The sequence below is a fragment of the Numida meleagris genome, chromosome 2, assembly GCF_002078875.1.
Source record: "Numida meleagris isolate 19003 breed g44 Domestic line chromosome 2, NumMel1.0, whole genome shotgun sequence".
Classification (NCBI taxonomy): domain Eukaryota; kingdom Metazoa; phylum Chordata; class Aves; order Galliformes; family Numididae; genus Numida; species Numida meleagris.
Window position 1 is genome coordinate 60,855,591 of NC_034410.1, and position 17,928 is coordinate 60,873,518.

A 17,928-nucleotide genomic window follows, 5' to 3' on the forward strand; every position below is an offset into this window, starting at 1 on the left:
CCCCCCCACCTCCCTGTGACCAAATTCCCACACACAAGCCAAGCGAAGGCCTGCGGCCCTGCAGGCAGAGATGGGCAGGAATTTTCCAGGTCAGGCTACGGAATCCAACCCTCAGTGGGGGATGATGCTCACAGCTCCTTTCTGCCAGCTGAGACGACCGTAACAGCATCACTGCCCAAATTGATTCCTTCTTCACAGACCAAAAAAAGGCAAGCACAGCCACTGCTGCTCGTCCTCAATGCATGCATTCTCATTCCTCCTCCTCCAGCTCCCTGCAGGCATCTGAGGAGGGACTTTATCGAAGGACATGTAGCGACAGGACAAGGGGAAGTGGCTTTAAGCTGGAAGAGGGTAGGTTTAGCCTAGATATTAGGAAGAAATTCTTTACTGTGAGGGTGGTGAGACACTGGAACAGGTTGTCCAGAGAGGTTGTGGGTGCCCCCTCCCTGGAAGCATTCCAGGCCAGGCTGGATGGGGCTTTGAGCAACCTGGCCTAGAGGGAGGTGTCCCTGCCTATAGCAGGGGGTTGGAACTGGATGATCTTAGAGGTCCCTTCCAACCCAAACCTTTCTATGATTCTATGATCTTGCAGGCTTAAATCGAACCCTAGTTCTGTGCCCTGCCTCCACCCTGGCTCCAGGTAGTGTGCCCCTGCCCGCAGCTGCAAAAGCTGAGAATCTGCACTAAAAAAAGGGATTTCAGTAAAAACTTGTTTTTTGTTTTTTTGTTTTTTTCAGCTCTGTTTTGCTGCGTTACGGTGCATCATGCTAGAAATGTGGGCAAGTGTTGTTTGGTAGCAAGAGCTGCCTTTTCATTTCCAAAGAATGTCCCCACCAACCACATCCCCATGTAAGGAAAAAGAAGCAATTACTGGTAACACTGCGACCAGGGGAAGGCAGAGCTGCATTCCCTGCCAGACCTCACTGCCAGCAGAGCGTGGCCCAATACTCCAGCTGCTCCCATCCCACACTGATGTCTTGCCTTCTGCTCATTGCACAGCCTAGCATAGGTCATGCTTTGCACAGGTCATTTTTTTGACTGAAGGGTAAATAATGCCCTGACCAACTGGACTGCACAAAGAGCCTTAGAAGAAAAGGTGAAAATAAAAGTTTATCTTGCTGTATACAGAAAATGTGCCGCACATCAGCCAGGAGAAGAAAGACGTCCAAAAGCTGCTGCCAAAAATCCAAGGCTCAGGAGCACAAAGCAGCTGCTGCGGAGTATGTGGATGAATAAAATATTGGTGAGTCTCCAAGCGTGACCCTGCCGATAAGAAAAGGGTGGAATAGTTTTTATTCCACCAATAGTTTTATGATTATGCAGACGGATTCTACCTTTATAACAAAGCAATCTCAAATTCCAGAATGGGGGGCAGGAAGGTGAGGGGAGCAGAAATAAAAAAGGAAAATTTTGTGAGGTACAATGTCTGGACAGAAGAACAAATTTTGGAACAGGGATCCATCTCTTCTAAAAACAAACCCAAACATTGAACTCTTTGACCCAGGCCCCCATCAGTTCAAGAAGCCCCTCCATTCAAGGAATGTAAACTCCACAATGAGCAGAGCCCCGAGCTCTCCTTTATGGATAGCAGGAAACTTCTTCAAAGGGCCGGTTTATGACCTGGCTTGAGTGCTGGAAATAATTAAGTGTTCTTGTCAAAGGTCAAAGTCATGGGGTGAAATTCCTGGGAACTCCAAACAACGCTGGGTTGAATGGAGCATTTGGGCTTTTTCTGCCCATGGTGAGAAGGCAGCAGGCAGTGTGGGGACAGAAAGAGCCCTGCCTGAGCTATTCTGCCTTCCTGAGTCCTGCTGGGTGCTTTGGGACTCACCTCATTCTCATGGTGCAAAAAAAAAAAAAAAAAAAAAAAGTGAGGCTGACCTTAAAAAAATCTGTAAATAAGAATCACAGCCAAATAATGTATTTATAGCAGCACCAAATATGAACTAAATGCCAAGATCCTGGCAATGCAAGCTAAGGTCCCGATTCATTTTCTGCTCCTGATGTAACTCACTGAATTCAATGAAGCATTGGGCACCCTGAATCTGCCACCAAATGAAGACAACAGCACTGCTCCAGGCCTTGGGAACTGATATGTTTTGTTGCGTATGTTACAGCTGAAATACTGCTCATGTTTGCAGGGGTTTGGTGCCACAGCCTGAAGCCCCACACAGCTGCATGTGCCCGCCAGCAAGCAGAAAGGCAAACAGGTATCAAAATGCTCCACAAAGACAAAAGCCTCTGGTCATATCTGAAATCCCAACTTGGTGGGCATCCCGTTGCACAATGGGACGAAGTGAGGCCAAAGCAGAGCTAGTGGTGAGATTTGCGGATAGCTAGGGTTCTGGCACAGTGGGACAGGTCTCTCTCCAATGCAGATGGCCCCTCTGCCTACACCTCTCCTCACGCTCTCATTCTGCCAGCCTGCAGACAGCCCTGCTCCATCAATAGCTCCTTGTTCATCCCCCTTCCTCCTCCTCATTCAAACTTCTAAACCCAAAGAGCAACTGAAACCGTGCTGTGACCTCCTGCACCGACCTCTCTGTCTTTTGTGAACTGAAATTGATTTTCCTTGCATGGGAACATCCAGGATCTACCCCCTGACCTTCAGCCTGAGGTTGTGCGCTAGGAGCAAGAGGGAATGTGAAAGTGACATTAGGCTGTCAGCGTTGGTGAGAAATATGAGCCACCCAATGCTAGAAAACAGTCTGCTTCTGTCCAGTGCCTGGAAATAGGGAAATTGCCAGATTTTCTTAGACACAGGGGTCAATATCCCAGCTCTGACACTACCCAGCACCAGATGCTTCAGAGAAAGGTCTGAGGAGGCTGCGACTGCCAGACACAGGATAATCTCATCCTTATCTCCTGCTCTGCAGAACAGCACAGCCAGCACACACACCAGTACAGGAGCATACATGCAAACTGGGACCCATCGGCCTCTGAGCACTCTCCTCCTGGAAGTATAGTGGTGTCCTGTAAATACGGATCACAGTGGTGTGCCTCTTACCCATGGGCCTGACTCTATGTAGGAAGGGAATGAATTAGATGAGGGATGCTTGGGGTTCAGCAAATCTATGTAGCACTGGGGTTTCCACATGATACATAGCTAATGATTGAACAGACTGTAGTCAACGAACATGACCCTGTTCACTAGCCCAGAGTCAGCAGTCCAGACAGGAGCTAAAATACCATCATTTTGACAAAAGAAGAAGGCTGTTGGATTAACTTGCTAACCCTTAGCCTATGTTCCCCTAACCTGTGCACATTCTTGCTCATGATGCCATGTCCCTTTTCCACTCCTCCAGGGTCAATTTTAGTCTCCCAGTGACTTCAGTACGTAGTCCATGATCTTCAAGTCTCTAAGGAGTATGGAAAGAAGGGAGATGGAAGGAAGGAAGGTGACAGGCACAGTCTGCATAGGACTTTGTTTGATTCTGGCTGCTCTACAAAGGTGTATCTCATTCTGAAGATTTTCCCCTTGGTTTCTTATGCCCATGCTGAGTTGTGCGAAGCAACCAATAATTTTAACTCTTCATGAGTGGCTTGAAGTCCTATTCAGTTTCAAACTGGGCTGAAGCTCATAGATGGGTAGAGAGGCACCCAGCCCTTGTCTAGAAGTGCTGTGCAGCCACGTGTCCTGACACACCCTGTAGCACAGGATCATCCCTCCTCCTTCCACCCCAAAAAATGTTTTTCTCAAAGTGAATGTCTCCTTCAAAGTTGCAACTCCATCAGCAACCCAACCTACTCATCTTTGATTAAGGTAGAGAATCAGAGTGCCCCCGCACAAATGGGCCCCCAAAATGGCATTGAGAGGATAGCAGGGCAGGTTTCTGAGACTGAGTTATCTCACTGTCAAGCTCTGCAAACTGGTGGCTGGGATGAGGTCTTCCATGAGAAGGGAATGCCAAGTGTGCATCTACCTTCCATGTAGCAGTGTGTCTTTGTAGGATCGTTGGTCCTGTGAAGAGAAAAATGGGCTTGCTTTGTGTAAAGCTTCAGCTGGCTATTTGAGGTAAGGAGTCTTAGAGGTTGTGGAAAGCCGCTGGAAAGGCCACTGTATTTTCTGGCCCAATTTCTGCCTGCTTTTTGAGTTTATCTGCCATTACATAAATCAGATAATGATGAAAATGCTGCTCTGGTCAGCACCGGCAGCTCAGAGGTGAAGGGGAGGAGGAGGTTGTGTTGACCTGTTAGAGAATTTTGTTGTTGATGCAGTTCAGGAAAACAGAGATATCAGCACACTGTGTTTAATTAGTGCGTGTTTCCAAGCCTCAGATGTCTTGTGGAATACATTTTGTGCCAGTAATTAAAATGCATCAAATTGTAGAGATCTGTAGCATTATAATCCACATTATCTGATACTGCTGCTGTTTGATAGCTCTTCAAACAAAGCACAAAGCAACCTTGATCTTCCCTTTACTCAGAAAGGGGCCCAACACAAAGGGACTTGTAAGTCTGCCTTCCAAAATCAGTGGGCATGAAAAATAGGATTGCAGTTTCTTGGCAAAAAGAAGTGTTTCCTTGGTATTAGTGGAGCAGGCTATTTTTAGCTTGTTCAGAAGTATTTTGTGAGGGGCCTCTCTGAAACAGTCCAAAACACAGAAAATCCTCTACTCTCATTTGGAGAACATTGTACTCCCTCCTTGCAAGGTAAGTTGTTGAACAACAAAATAACCTCACAGGCAGCATTTTCTGGTTCCCTAAATAAAAATTCTCCCTGCCCTCCCCATGGGTCCTGGTGGCTGCTCTGCTTGCTGTCAGAAGCGTTGCTGAGAAGCTTGTGTGAAAACACATTCTGTGAGGCTGCTGCAGCCACCTGGCTCCACAGGGATGCTGTTCGAGGTAAAGCCAAGCCTTCTTCCACTGCAAACGATTTCCTGTGGAAAACCAGGGCTTTGGTAAAGTGAAATCATTCGCTGCACACATCTAATAGAGAGCAAAGTGCTGACATTTGGGCAAAGAATAACCAAACGCTCCCAGACTCAAAATAGTTCAGCCAGAAGACTGCAGGCTTTGAAAGGCTGCCAAACTCGGCGTTCTTCCATGCAAAATACTAAAAAGAGAAAAAGTGGGGTCTGTTCTAGGGGGACCCTCCACTTTCCTATTTTCTCATCAAATGACCAGGATCACTGTCTCACTGTTAGCATGGAAAAAAAAAAAGTTATGTAGGCTGTTCAGAATGAGCGTTTTTTTCTGCTTGCACATTCATGATAAGTTACACTTCAAAGAAGAAGGAAGATCCATGATTGTGAAATGTTTTTTTTTACCTGGAAGAAAATAGAGATGATTGCTTCCCTCTGATCCTGAAATGAGCCTATTTCCTTGCCTAATGGAAAATGAATTGGCATAAACAAGAAAAGGGGAGTTTGGGCTTTAGTTCTGTCCCATTTTAGTAACTTAAATATCTTTCACACTGAAGACATAAGGTGAAACAGTTCTTGTAGAGTCAGGTGATGTCTTATGAAGAACATCCCACCACCTGAGTGCCCCATCACCCCCTCATCCTTCTCCCAACCAAGGACAGTGACAATTTCAGCTTGGTTTAAGGCACAGCTGTCCAATTTTTTGGCCACACTGAATAAAGGTGAATTGTCTAGGGCCACATATACATAAGTTGCTCCAAAAGTAACACATCCTATTTATGTCTAGTGTAGCTACAACCAATACAAAGAGCACAATAACACTATCTGATAGAGAAAATTCTCAGCCGTAAAGCACATTTCTCAACACAGTCACCACCACGAGCTACGCATTTTCACTAGCGAAGAACAAGAGCCTGCATGCAGTGCTCACAGAAAGCTGCACCAGCGGAGGTGACCCACCGTCACCACTGCTGAAATGTATCATCCACCATCAATGAATGCCAATGAGGGCCATTTTTTCCACATGGGGGAACCGAGTGACATGCCTTTGCTCCATATGCGCTCCCATGTCAGACACCATTTTGTCAGACTGCCCCTCTGCTGCCATCTGCTCCACAGCAACAAAATGTAAAGAAATATTGATGGGAAGGTTCAGCCCTCTACTGCCATACCACCAACATCCACCTCTGACGTTGTGGGACAATATAATAAAACAGGAGGTGTTACATTTGGAGCAGCCCTTGTAAGATACACAATATTGCTAGTATATAAGTAACAAAACATTTTAATTTTTAATATTATGCTTAAAACATTTTAAAAAGGGAGAAACAAAACCATACAAGGAGTGGGATATTTGACCTTGTTTTTGTGAAACTAACACATGCGGCTGGTTCGATGGTTGGGTTGTTGTGAGCGATGGGTGCTTGTCTGGGGCCACTCCACTGGGAAGAGCCACTGCCTTTACAGCACAGGGCTGGGAGCAGCCACGTTGCCAGCCAGGCCAGGCTGCGTGCAGGCCATGGGTTGGACATGCCTGGTTTAAGGAATTACTCCTCCTTTTCCTCTCTGTGCCCTTTCCAGACTCTTGGCCAATTTCTAACTTTTACCCAGACTGGAAGTTCTTAAATTACAGAAAACAATACCACAGATGAAACCACAGCACTCAGTTCTCACTGAAGCCCAAGTGCACATTTCTCCTTTCTTCATATCAAAATAGTACCATAGCAATAATATTAAAGCTATCGCTAAAGCATAACTGTACCACTTCACACTGAGGAATGATCACTATGATCACAGAAGTACCCCACTGTGTTTTTTCAGGAATGGAAGGTAAAGACATCCTTCACGTGCACATAAAATGTGAATAATGATGATGCTTGCTCTCAGAGGGAAAGCACAGATCCAGAAGCACTACATGTAGCTATTTTCCCTGGAAATGATTAAATGCAGATGGCTACTGGGTTTCACAACAGCAGGCATATAGGACCCTTCAGACTGGCGAGTGATTTAAGTGAGGAAAGAAATTCACAGAATGTGACCTCTGGAATGCAGTTATTCCAGGAAGATCTGACATATTAGGGAGTAAATTCCAGGACTGATTTATTTCTGGTAACGACTGAGCTATGGCAAAAATATTTACAACTAACTTATTAAACAAAGACATTCAAATATTTGTCAAGGAGTTTGTTTACAATGAACAATTTCTGCAGATCTCATTAGTTTCTTCTTAGGAGAGAAATAAATGGATGGAAACATTGGAAATGATCCTATATGTTCATTTACAAGATACATACAACCCCTATTAATTTTAAACAACAGGGTAATAAACAGCAAGGACAAGCAAGGCACGCAACGCACAGCACTGCTGAAAGTGCCCTCGCTCGTGCTCCAGCCCTTCATAAAAGTTCTTTTTCTTCACAGCTGCTCTCCTCAATCCCACTGCAGAATTTTACCCTGGTCTAAATAAACCCAAAGCAAAGTCAAAACAGCATCACTGTACTGTTCAGAAAACTTTGCAAGCACAAGGCATTAGAAACGTTAGGGGCGTTCTTAAATACTCCCCATGTTAAACTGCCTATCAACTAAAAAGCTTCTGTTCTTGCACCAGTAAACCCTGCTGCAACCACTGCTGCACAATTGAAAATGACGTCCCTCTCACAGTTCATACCATGTCTCTCAACCTGCACCTTCAAACTGGGTTTGTTCTTGTTGCACTAATTATAGAAGCATAGAATAATTTATGCTGGAAAAAAACCCTAAGATTACCAAGTCCAACCATCTTGCAACACTACTAAGTCCCATCACTAAACCATGTCCCTTGGTGCCACATCCATGTTTCTCAACTACCTCCAGGGATGGGGACTCCATCACTTCCCTGAGCAGCTCATTCCAACGCTTGATCATCCCTTCTGTGAAGAAATTCTTTCAAGTACCGAATCTAAGCCTCCCCTGGTGCAACTTGGGGCCATTTCCTCATGTCCTATTACTTGTCATTTTGAGAAAAGAGACCAACACACACCTCCCTGCCACCTCCTTTCAGGTACCTGTAGAGAATGATGAGATCTCCCTTCAGTTTCCTCTTCTGTAGACTAAACAGCCCCACTACGACCGTCACTCTACATAACTCTTGTTTTCTTGTCCTTTCACCGTCTTCATTGCTTTTCTCTGGAATGAAATGCTTCCTTCTTGCTCTCCGGCAGGTAGAGGTCTCCTTCCAGCACTGCCAGCAGCACTCAATACCCATTTGTTCTCAGGTCAGGGTCCTCCCTCAGCATAAACAGCTCTCTTCTTCTACTGCCGAGTGTTTGCTGAAGTATCGATGGACAGTTGTATTCCCTTGAAGCTTTTGTTTTGCTAAGCTAAACAAACCAGCAAGCTTTTGTAATACTTCTCCCTAAAAACAAAACTAACCCTAATCACTTCATGAACCTAATGACCTGTCTCTGCAACTGCCCCAGTTTCAATTTATTTTCCTTGGAAGTAGGAGCCTGCACACCAGCATCTGACACTTGCAGCCCCCTGGCCCCACTCAGCCCTTTCCCCTCAGAACAGATGCAGACCCCTCTGCACTTGGCCACCTCATGGCCTCATGGCCTCAAGGCAGCGCCCACTTTCCTGGTCCCAAGGGAAAGGACAAGTGCCTTGCTCCCGCTTCCTACGTGCCATTCTGCCCTTTTTCCCCTACACCAAAAATACCGAAAAATGCTGTTGTAAACTCTTGCTCAAGCCATAGCAATTATGAATTCCGTTATTTTGAGGGAAGACAATTTGCAGCAGTTAAAGACAGACCTTGGGTTTTCTTGTTATTTACTTAAGTGTGTGTTGAGCAATTCAACCTTAGCATAGATAAACAAAATATCCCAAGAACATTTTAATGCAGTTATCTATCTCCTCTGAGAGAAAGCCTGCCTCCAAAACTCTCCGTTACAAAGCAGACAAAGGGGGATTTAAAGTGCAGCTGATACAAATTGTGGATCTGATCGTGTTTTCCCATTTCACAGTGACTTCCTTCTATTATTTCTTTTGATTCTTGACATCCCAAAGCTGGGAGGTGAACCAGGACCCTGAAATGACTCAAGCGGGCCAGCTACAGGCTGTTCCCTCCCCTTTCCTGGTCCTGGCCCCTCTCCCTGCCCAGCACAGCCTTGTGCACCCTGGGGTATGGCAACGAGGACTCTACACTGCTGAAACCCGGCAGTGTGTCATTCTCCATGGCCATGAGTGCAGTGTGTCCCTTGGACACGTATTTTCAATTTAGTAAAGAAAAAACAACAACCCAGAAGCCACTGTTGTCTTTTCTCTCACTTTAGTCCTCATCCAAACCAGAGGACGTCTGGGCTGTTCTGTCCCACTGCCAGAAAAACATACCGAGCGCTTTGTACTGCAGCCTTCCTGGCAGAACACAAAACTCCTTAAAATGTACCCATTTTCAGACTGGGATGTCAAACCAGGCGTGGGACCAGATTTACTGTAAAAGGCTCCCTCTGGCTCACAGCTCTTCCAGCAAAGCCCTGATGCTGGGGCTGTTCAGCCTGGAGGCTCCAGGGAGACCTGAGAGCAGCCTTTCAGTATCTAAAGGGAGGCTGTAAGAAAGAGGGGGACAGACTCTTTAGCAGTGTCTGTTGTGATAGGACAAGGGGAAATGGTTTCAAACTAAAAGAGGGGAGACTTAGATTCGATATAAGGAAGAAAGTTTTCTTTACAGTGAGTGTGGTGAAGCACTGGCACAGGTTGCCCAGAGAGGAGGTGGATGCTCCATCCCTGCAGACATTCAAGGTGAAGCTGGACAGGGCTCTGAGCACCCTGATGTAGCTGTAGGTCTCCATGTTCATTGCAGGGGAGCTGGACTAGATGACCTTTAAGGATCCCTTCCAACTCAAATCACTTTGTGATTCTATGCTGGGAGCGCAGCTTTGAGCGATTTTTGCAGCTTCACCCAGCAGCCCTGCAAGAATAGCATTTCACCTAATTTCAACATAAGCCCAGCTGAAGCTGGGTTAAATGTTCTGATGCCTATGGACGCACCAGGACATCTTCTTTCTCAGCACAGAGATGAACTTGGTGTGAGAGATAAAGGAGAGTGAGACCCAAGGCATACAACTTGTAACTGTTTTCAGCATCTCTGCAGTTGGAAATCTCATAATATAGATTTTTGTTCCAATGAAATTAACAGGGCTTTAGGCAGAGTTTGGTGGGCCCAGGCTCCTCTTGCTACCCCCTGGCTGTCCCCAAGTACTTACATGCTCTAATTCTTAGACTTGATGAGTCTAAGAATTAAGATGCACTGATTGCCCCAAGGGGAAACATAAATACACAGCTTCATGGGGCTGTTGGAAGAGGATTTGGGGGAATAAGCATCTTTAGAAAAATATGGCCACTAGACTTGAGGAAAATGATTACAGAGGACTGCAGCAGGGGTGCAAGCCATTCATTGGAAGAATGACCCATTGGGCCAGTGTTGAATAGGAAAAAGATTTCTTCTAATTACTCGTGTATGCATGCAAGATGAAGCCGATGCAAGTCACTCTGGTACACACAGCCATGCCTGGAAGTGCAGGAGCAGACATGGTGCCAGCCTGCTGCACCAGCAGAGGGGACAGTCTCTGGACCAGGGGCAAGGTGGGCAACCAGAGACAACCCTGTGCAGCATAAGATTTGTTCAAGGGGGGAATAGGGTGCCCAAACCATTTCTTTGGGTCTGAAATGCTGATTTTGCCATCTTCAAAATAAATTATCCTTGATGGAGCTGGGAGCTGCGGCCAGCTTGGCCCATGAAGCACAAGGGAAATGCAACTTCAAGTAAGATATTGGTGTGACCAGCTGCAGGTCTGGTTCTTCCTTTCTCTGATGCAAACACCAGTCTTCAGCAAAATGTTCCACAAAGCAACTTAACAATCCTGTTTACCTAAGTGAGCAGCTGATTAGTCTGGAGATTAGGAATATTTGACGATGTTAAAAACATGTCATGGATGGAAATGGCTAGTGCTAGCAAACAGGCAGTTTAAAGATAAAAACATAAACAGTATTCACTTTGTAAGGTGATAAATCAGCTGTGGCTGCTTATCCCTTTCAGAGGAGAACAAAGCTGGGGACAGACTGAGAGGGTTCTATGAAATTAATAAATCTACCCTTCCATCAGGAAGCACTCTAGTGAGTATCCCACTCTGAAGCCATGTGCGCTGAGACTGCAAACCTGAAATGCAGGGAATGAACCTTTCTCTCTCACACTCCTTATCCTCTCTTCTCCACTGAATATTCTTTGCTTTGTGACTGATAGGAATTTTTCCAGTGAAGACACCTAACCCCACTTTCCACTTAATGGATTTAGATGGGGCCTCGTCCCATCTCCACGCTGATGATGAGGTGCACATGGAGCCTCCATCCCTCCCTGCATGGGAAAGAAACCTTGGTCCTCAGCAATCCCTCTATCTCTTACCTTCATTTTTTTAAAGTAATTCAGGTTCTCAACTTCTTACTCATTTGCATCAATGAGAAGGAGTGTCCTGAAGCACTGAGGTACGTTTTGTTGCTTGCAACTATTCCCCAGATTAGTGCTAGGCAGCCTGTAGCCATCCCTCCATTAAAGCCCACAGTGTGACTTTGCAGAAGTATACGATTCAAAATTTTTAGCACTGAAGCAATGTTCTGAGGAATTAGGACTGACAAATAAAGAATAGCGTGGAAATGATTTTATGGGATAGCTACGCCGAACGCGGTACCTAAAGGAGACCGCAGAACTCTACACATGAGCTGCCTTATTCAAGGCGCACTCAGCCTGAATATCTGTGAGTCCCCGTAAAAAACAAGGTTGCCAGGCTGAAAGGAAATGACTAAAACCGGAAGAAAAACATTTGCAGTTTCTCTCTCTTACAAGAAAGAGGGGAGACCAAGTACAAGCATACTCTTACAACCAACTCTTGCCCAACAAACCACTGGGAGGACGCAGCCTTCTCAGGCTACGCCAGCCTCAGGACTCCAGGAAAGAGGTGGGAAGGGTCTGCAGAGGGACGTTGGAGCATCCCCGGCCAGGTAAGTGACCCCAGCTGCTCCCCTTGCTTTGAGAGGCAATGCCGCCTGGCCTGAGCTCGGCTGGGTCCCTCTGGGCTTAGCTGAGCACCCGCACGGTGGGTTTTGAGCAACCCTGTCAACTCATGCGAACTCTACAGGCTGCATAATTCACCATTGTACACCACAGGCTGTTTCACTGGAGGAGTATTTTCTGGGTGACAACTGGCTGTTGCGATTGACCTCTTCCCACTCTTTTGCTGCTGTTAAGTTCTAAGCAAAGACTCTCTTCACTAGCAATCATTTCTGAAGGTGAACCAGGAAGCTGGCTGGCAGCAGTGGGTTTATTTGCAGAGTTGTTTGAGCAGCCAAAGCCCATCCACCTGCCGTGTGCTGAGAGGAAACACTATAAACTGTTCTGGAGAAGGCCATCCTTACTCCAAGGTTACGTTACCAAACAGATCATCAGCGTTTAATTATCTCATCTATTGTATTTATCAGACAGGAAGTTTCTCATTTCCTTTTTACTGCTGAATATACAGTAAAGTCTGGTTCAGTCAGATGTGGATACATCAAGACATAGTGGCAGTTCTCTAAACAGAGCTTTAGCATGTGAGAAAGCTCAAAGATAATTTTAAAATGGAGTCTTAAAGACAGAAGAAATTGTTCTTTGCAAGGTTTGGACGTAGGCCTGCTTCAGCATTCCTATTCATTCCTAGGCTTTCTAGCCTAGATATTTTTACATGGTTGAATTTTAATCGTGATTTTTTGTGTGTGTGTGCTTAATTTACACAATTCGTAATGACTAAGGAACATAACATGATTACCACTCTGCTAGTCTGTGGTGTTGGGCAAGGTGGTTACTAGTGCCGGCGGGATTTGATTTAAGAAGCAGAAAAAAAATGGCTAAAAGGCATCTGCGAGCACTATTTGAATAATGACTGCAAAGCTGTGTCAGCGGTGCACAGCTCTTTCTTTCACTTTCCGCAGATGTTCACTGCTGATCTGTGATTGCACATGAGTACTCAGGAAATATGACATGGCCACCTGTACCACCCAGCCAGCCTCTGAGAGACACCAGTCAGGGCACGATGGGATTTGACAATAGGGTATGTCTTGGGTAACACTGTGTATTGTAAGCAGAAAATGAATCATTCCGTCCTCTTTCACCTTATTTCAAGGAATCATTTCCTCAGTAAAAAGCTATACTCAGATAAAATGCTCAAAGTACGTTCAGCTAAGCAACACTCCACGAATTATTAAAGAAGGCCCATTCCTTTTACTGTCCTGGGGGCTTCCTTTATACTTCTCTTTTTGCAACCTGTCCCTGTACAGTCAGGAGCACAAGACAAGGATGGAGACACCTGCACAGTGGCCAAGCTTCAAGCTCAGCAACCTCACTGTAGGTTGCTGAAGTCTGTATCAACCCACTCCTCTCTAAACTAGGAAAAAACGGAAAGAAAATTCAGCTTACAGTGCCAAGACTTCCTCTGAAGCAACATTGCTTCACAGAGTCAGTTAAAGCTACATGTGCTGTTAAGAGCGTCATATAAACAGGAGCCCAAGATTGACCAAGAATGGTCAAGGGGGTGTTGTGCTGAGGCTAAATGTCTGGAATATGGAATTTTTTTTGTCTACCTCTAAGGAAAACAAAACAAGGCAGATAATAACAGCTTGTGTTTCATCAGACAAGCCACATTGCCTCTGAGAAACAGCTTTGACTCTCCCTGCGAGCCAGGTGCCATTGTGGCTTATAGATATGCCTGCTTCTGATACTGGAGATGAATGAATAGGCTGGGACCAAGCTTGGAACACTGGTGAAACACAGCAACTTGCAGCAGGAGCATTAAAAATCCAAGCCTGCAACAGGAGGGGAGAGGAGTGTAAATAGGGAAGGGGGAATCTGGTGTTTCAAGAGGGAAGGGGGATGAGGAAGAGTGAAGTAATTTGGGGAAGGTGTTTCACCCTTCTAACAGTCCCCATCAACTCCTCCTGCCAGTCATTTTAATCAACCCACAAGCAAGTTTTCTTCCTATTGCAACTCCACGCAGTCCGATCTGCACAGTATCTCATGGAGAAGAGCAAACCTGAAGGGCCTATTACGTGAGAATGCATCTGATGGCCGCCCTAACACCTCCCAAAGCACTACAATATTTATCCAGTCTACCTTCTGCTAAATCCAAATCTATGGGTGTTACCTGCTTGTCTCAAGTAATTAAGGTGGCCTAATTGATAACAATAGTTAATATTCCATATCTACTCAAAATGTCTTTGATTGTAGGTTATAGTGTTTTGATGTTGTTATTTTTAACAAAGTCATTCTTGCCGGCTTTCTTACACCTATATTTGCTCTTTTAGAACAAAGAATTCTCTGAGCCCTTTACCGCACAAGCTTAGTGGCAGGCATTTTACCAGAAGCAGCATGTTTTAAGCAAATATCGGCATTTCAAAGAATTTTTAAATTTGTACTTTCAAGAATTGAAACTGGAAACTAGCGTTCTTGCTACTCAGTGGAAAACTATTTGAATGAATCAAATACTAACCAAAGAGTATATCATGAATACCAAATACTTAAAACATTCCTGACAGCATCTGGGGAACAAATGGAAAAGCAGAGACTATTCTTTGTGAGTTGCATGACAAGGGCTTCACTGGCCATTATTTGGTTTGAAGCATGTGGTACGCTGTTCTCAGACCCTGTGACAACCCACCTAAGACCAGGCCAACAATTCCCCTCTCTCAGCAGTAAAAAAAAGGAGTCTAAATAACCGGATTCCCAAGAGATATAGACAGACCATTATACGATAGGGCAAAAATAATGATCTTCAATTTATCTTTGCAATCCCTTTCATTAAAACACAGTGATATGTGTTAAATTAATGATTAAATGATGATTGATTAAATGATAAATGATTAAAACACATGTGATATAACATGGCACTTTTCAGCAGTTCAGAAAAAAAGCTGTGAGCACAGCATGCTCTGTAATTGATCCTTCCAGTTCTTGTTGGAAAGACTCTTGAGATGGAGCACAGACACCTTTCCTGAGATAACAAGGAAGTCCCAAGTGACGCACTCATCACAGCTCAGCTGCAACACCATCTCCTTCAACACCTCAATAGATGCCTAGATGAAACCCAGCTGCTAGTAAGTTCTGCTGGGGAAAAATAAGATGATCATCTGCCTTCTTCCCTCCAACCACTGATCACAATCCTTCTGTCCAGTGCCTGAGCTGTATGGGGGGGCCACTGCCCAATAGAGCATTCCAACAAGTGCCTGCTGCTCCATCTTTTACTTATCTTTCACAGAAAGCCTAACCTTGCTTTCTAGACCTCACTTGTTGTATGGAAATGGCTGCAATACCCACATGCTCAGCTGGGACAGTGAAAACTCCAGAGGATTTTGTGGCTTTTATGAATGCTTAAACCAGAGCTGGTCTGTGCTCTTTGATGTTTTCCCCTTCTCCATGGTAGTTTTCTTCCTCTTATCATTTGCTACTAGAAAAAGACTGAAGGGCTCTTCTAGAAAGTGACAAGCAGTATTAAGGACTAAATTAGCTGAAGAGAGGATATTTTTTCATGTGATCATGAAGAGAATTAAAGAAGGGAAAAGAGATCTTACTTTACAAAATCATCCAAATAGCAAGAAATGACCTCAGTTACTCTGGTTCTTAAGTTGAGAGAGGCTGCCTTGTCTAGCCTGACTGGTTGTGATGCATCAGCATGTCATTTCTTCACCAGTTTCACATCATGTCTTGAGACATACTGCAACTCAATGCAGGAACTTGCTCACAGGGGAGGACACGGCCACAAAGCATCCACATCTCTGTAACTCCCTTTGCCCCTCAGCCATGGTAACATCTTCATCATGGAGCTTTTCTGTACTCACACAAACATTTTAATGGCCTTAGGATAATAGTCCCAGAGAAAAATGGTGGGAAAAGCTCTTGATTGGAAGTATACATTTTTTGACAGGAAACAACTGAATGAAACCATTCTGAGCAATCTCATTTGAGTGACTGGCCACCACATAGCAGCATGGGATTGACAAGTACAGAAGGAGTGTTGGCTGCTCTTTGTCATAGACATGAATCCAAAATGCAGCTAAAAGGAAAAAAATCCACTTTCATTAACACTTCATCTCCTGAGCAATGGCTTGTTCCACAAGTGCCATCTGAGCAGATGAACTCTTATTTGCCAAAACAGATCTCTGAGTGACTCAGTACAGGACATCTCAGCAGAATTTTGTTTTGTCTCATATTCCCCTGGCATGTATTTCTAAAAATAGGTCACTATTGTGTAACAACAGTGCTGATTATTTCTGCTCAGCTTTCTGATTAAAAGTGGCAAGAACAAGATTTTCTAAGCTGCCAGGAAAAAAAAAAAGTTAAAGAAAAAGAAAAAAAAAAAGCCTAAGCAGATTTTCCACCACAATAATTGGTGCATAATTTGCCTACTTCAAATATTGGTGGGCAATCTCACAAAAAACACCACAGATGTTGTGCTTAAATACTTGGGGTAAGAAGCATCTCTGGGCATGTACTATCCCATATACATATCCTAGGAGTTTCTGTGCTTCAGGAGACCCCTCTGGAAATCAAACATTCCACTTCCTCCAGAATTAAGAGTTTGCTATTGATAGATACAACTAGCAAATAATGTTGTTCTCTCACTAATTAAACAGCTAAATAAAGGTGCCACATAGCTATGATGCCTGTCCCAGGAGCCCTTCACTCAAAGTGATGAAGAGGGAGGTTTCATTCTCCCTTACTCCCCCATGCAGGTGAACGGCTCACTCTGCAACCTAGGGATGTGGCTGCTCCAGCAGAGGGGAGGAAAGGGCTCCTTTTTTTACCCGTTAGCAACACAGACATTCTTCAATTTATTTTATGGCTAGAGATGACATAGCTGTCTAGAGGCACTCTTGTGAAGAGCCAGCATGGGGGTGGAGATCTACAGCTCTGCCCCTCCATTTGATGTGGTCTCTTTAAAGGTCACCCACTGGGACCTAACATCGATCAAACTATTTTTATAAAAACTAGCTGTGATCCCAATGAAGATTTATATAACACATTTGTGCTATAGCTCTCGGTTCCTTTTTCTTAAATTACTTAAAGCAATATAATAACTTTCACAGGCATATCGTATGAGACTGCCAACATTTCAAACATTTCCTTGATGTAGGATGATCACAATTGAAAGGAATGTGAATTTTATCCAGCCGTCGGTAAGGTTTTGTTTTCCTTAATCCCTGAGACTAAATCATTGAATAGTTTTAACCTCCAAACTAAATCTTAATTGAGACTTGCTGTCATTTAGGTTACCGCACAACTCTTCAACCCAAAACACTGAGGCGCCTTTGAGGAAGAGCTGGGGCAGGGGCTGGCTTTTGGAATGGGAACCTGTAGCAGTTCTTGCTGCTGTGAGCTGGTTGTGCAAAAGAGCTTTTCAATATGCAGGAAAATGCAATCAAAGATTCTGTTCTGCATTGAAGTTTCTTTGTTTGAAGTGCTCTCTTAGTCAAACCTGTGAATAGTGCAAACCGGCCAGGACCCCCACCGGCTAGATATAAAACTGATAGCTTGTGTCCCAGGATGCCGTCATCTTGCTTTGTACTCCACACACGTTGGTAATTTCTATTCCCAGTGTGAGAATTTAGCTCATCTCTTGAGAACCATACAAAACAAAAGCCCAAAGCCCATACCTCCATCAAAACTCACTTGCAGTTGCGTTTCTTCTAGATGTCTGCAGAGGTGTATCACTGAAATTAGTAGTCAAGATCAGTAGCAAAGAAGTGGTGAAGGATATAGGTAGTATTTTAGTACTGTTTCTACCGAAAGAAATTCCAAGCACTCTAGCAGCTAAAGAGCAACATTTTCTCCATTTACATAGGTCATGTCCCTGTTCACTAGGGATGTTTTCTACCCCAAGACCACTCACAGATGCAAGGTGGTGGGAGTGGAAATATCAGGCCCAACTCCCCAACAACCATGAATCCATATTAACAGAGAGCAAATGTCCTGCCAAAGGCAGACTGATGGAAAACAGGGACTACTGTC

General features: G+C 44.6%; 1 protein-coding gene and 1 long non-coding RNA gene across 2 annotated transcripts in view; one reads left to right on the forward strand and one right to left on the reverse strand.

The window, feature by feature from the left end:
- Positions 1-17,928, reverse strand: part of LOC110393148 — a 52,317-nt gene that overhangs the window by 3,123 nt on the left and 31,266 nt on the right. The gene's annotated exons all lie outside the window — the stretch shown is intronic.
- Positions 11,732-17,928, forward strand: part of NEDD9 (neural precursor cell expressed, developmentally down-regulated 9) — a 93,751-nt gene continuing 87,554 nt past the window's right edge. The window contains exon 1 of the mRNA XM_021385693.1: positions 11,732-11,894. The gene's annotated coding sequence lies outside the window, so the exon portion shown is untranslated. The remainder of the gene's footprint in view (positions 11,895-17,928) is intronic.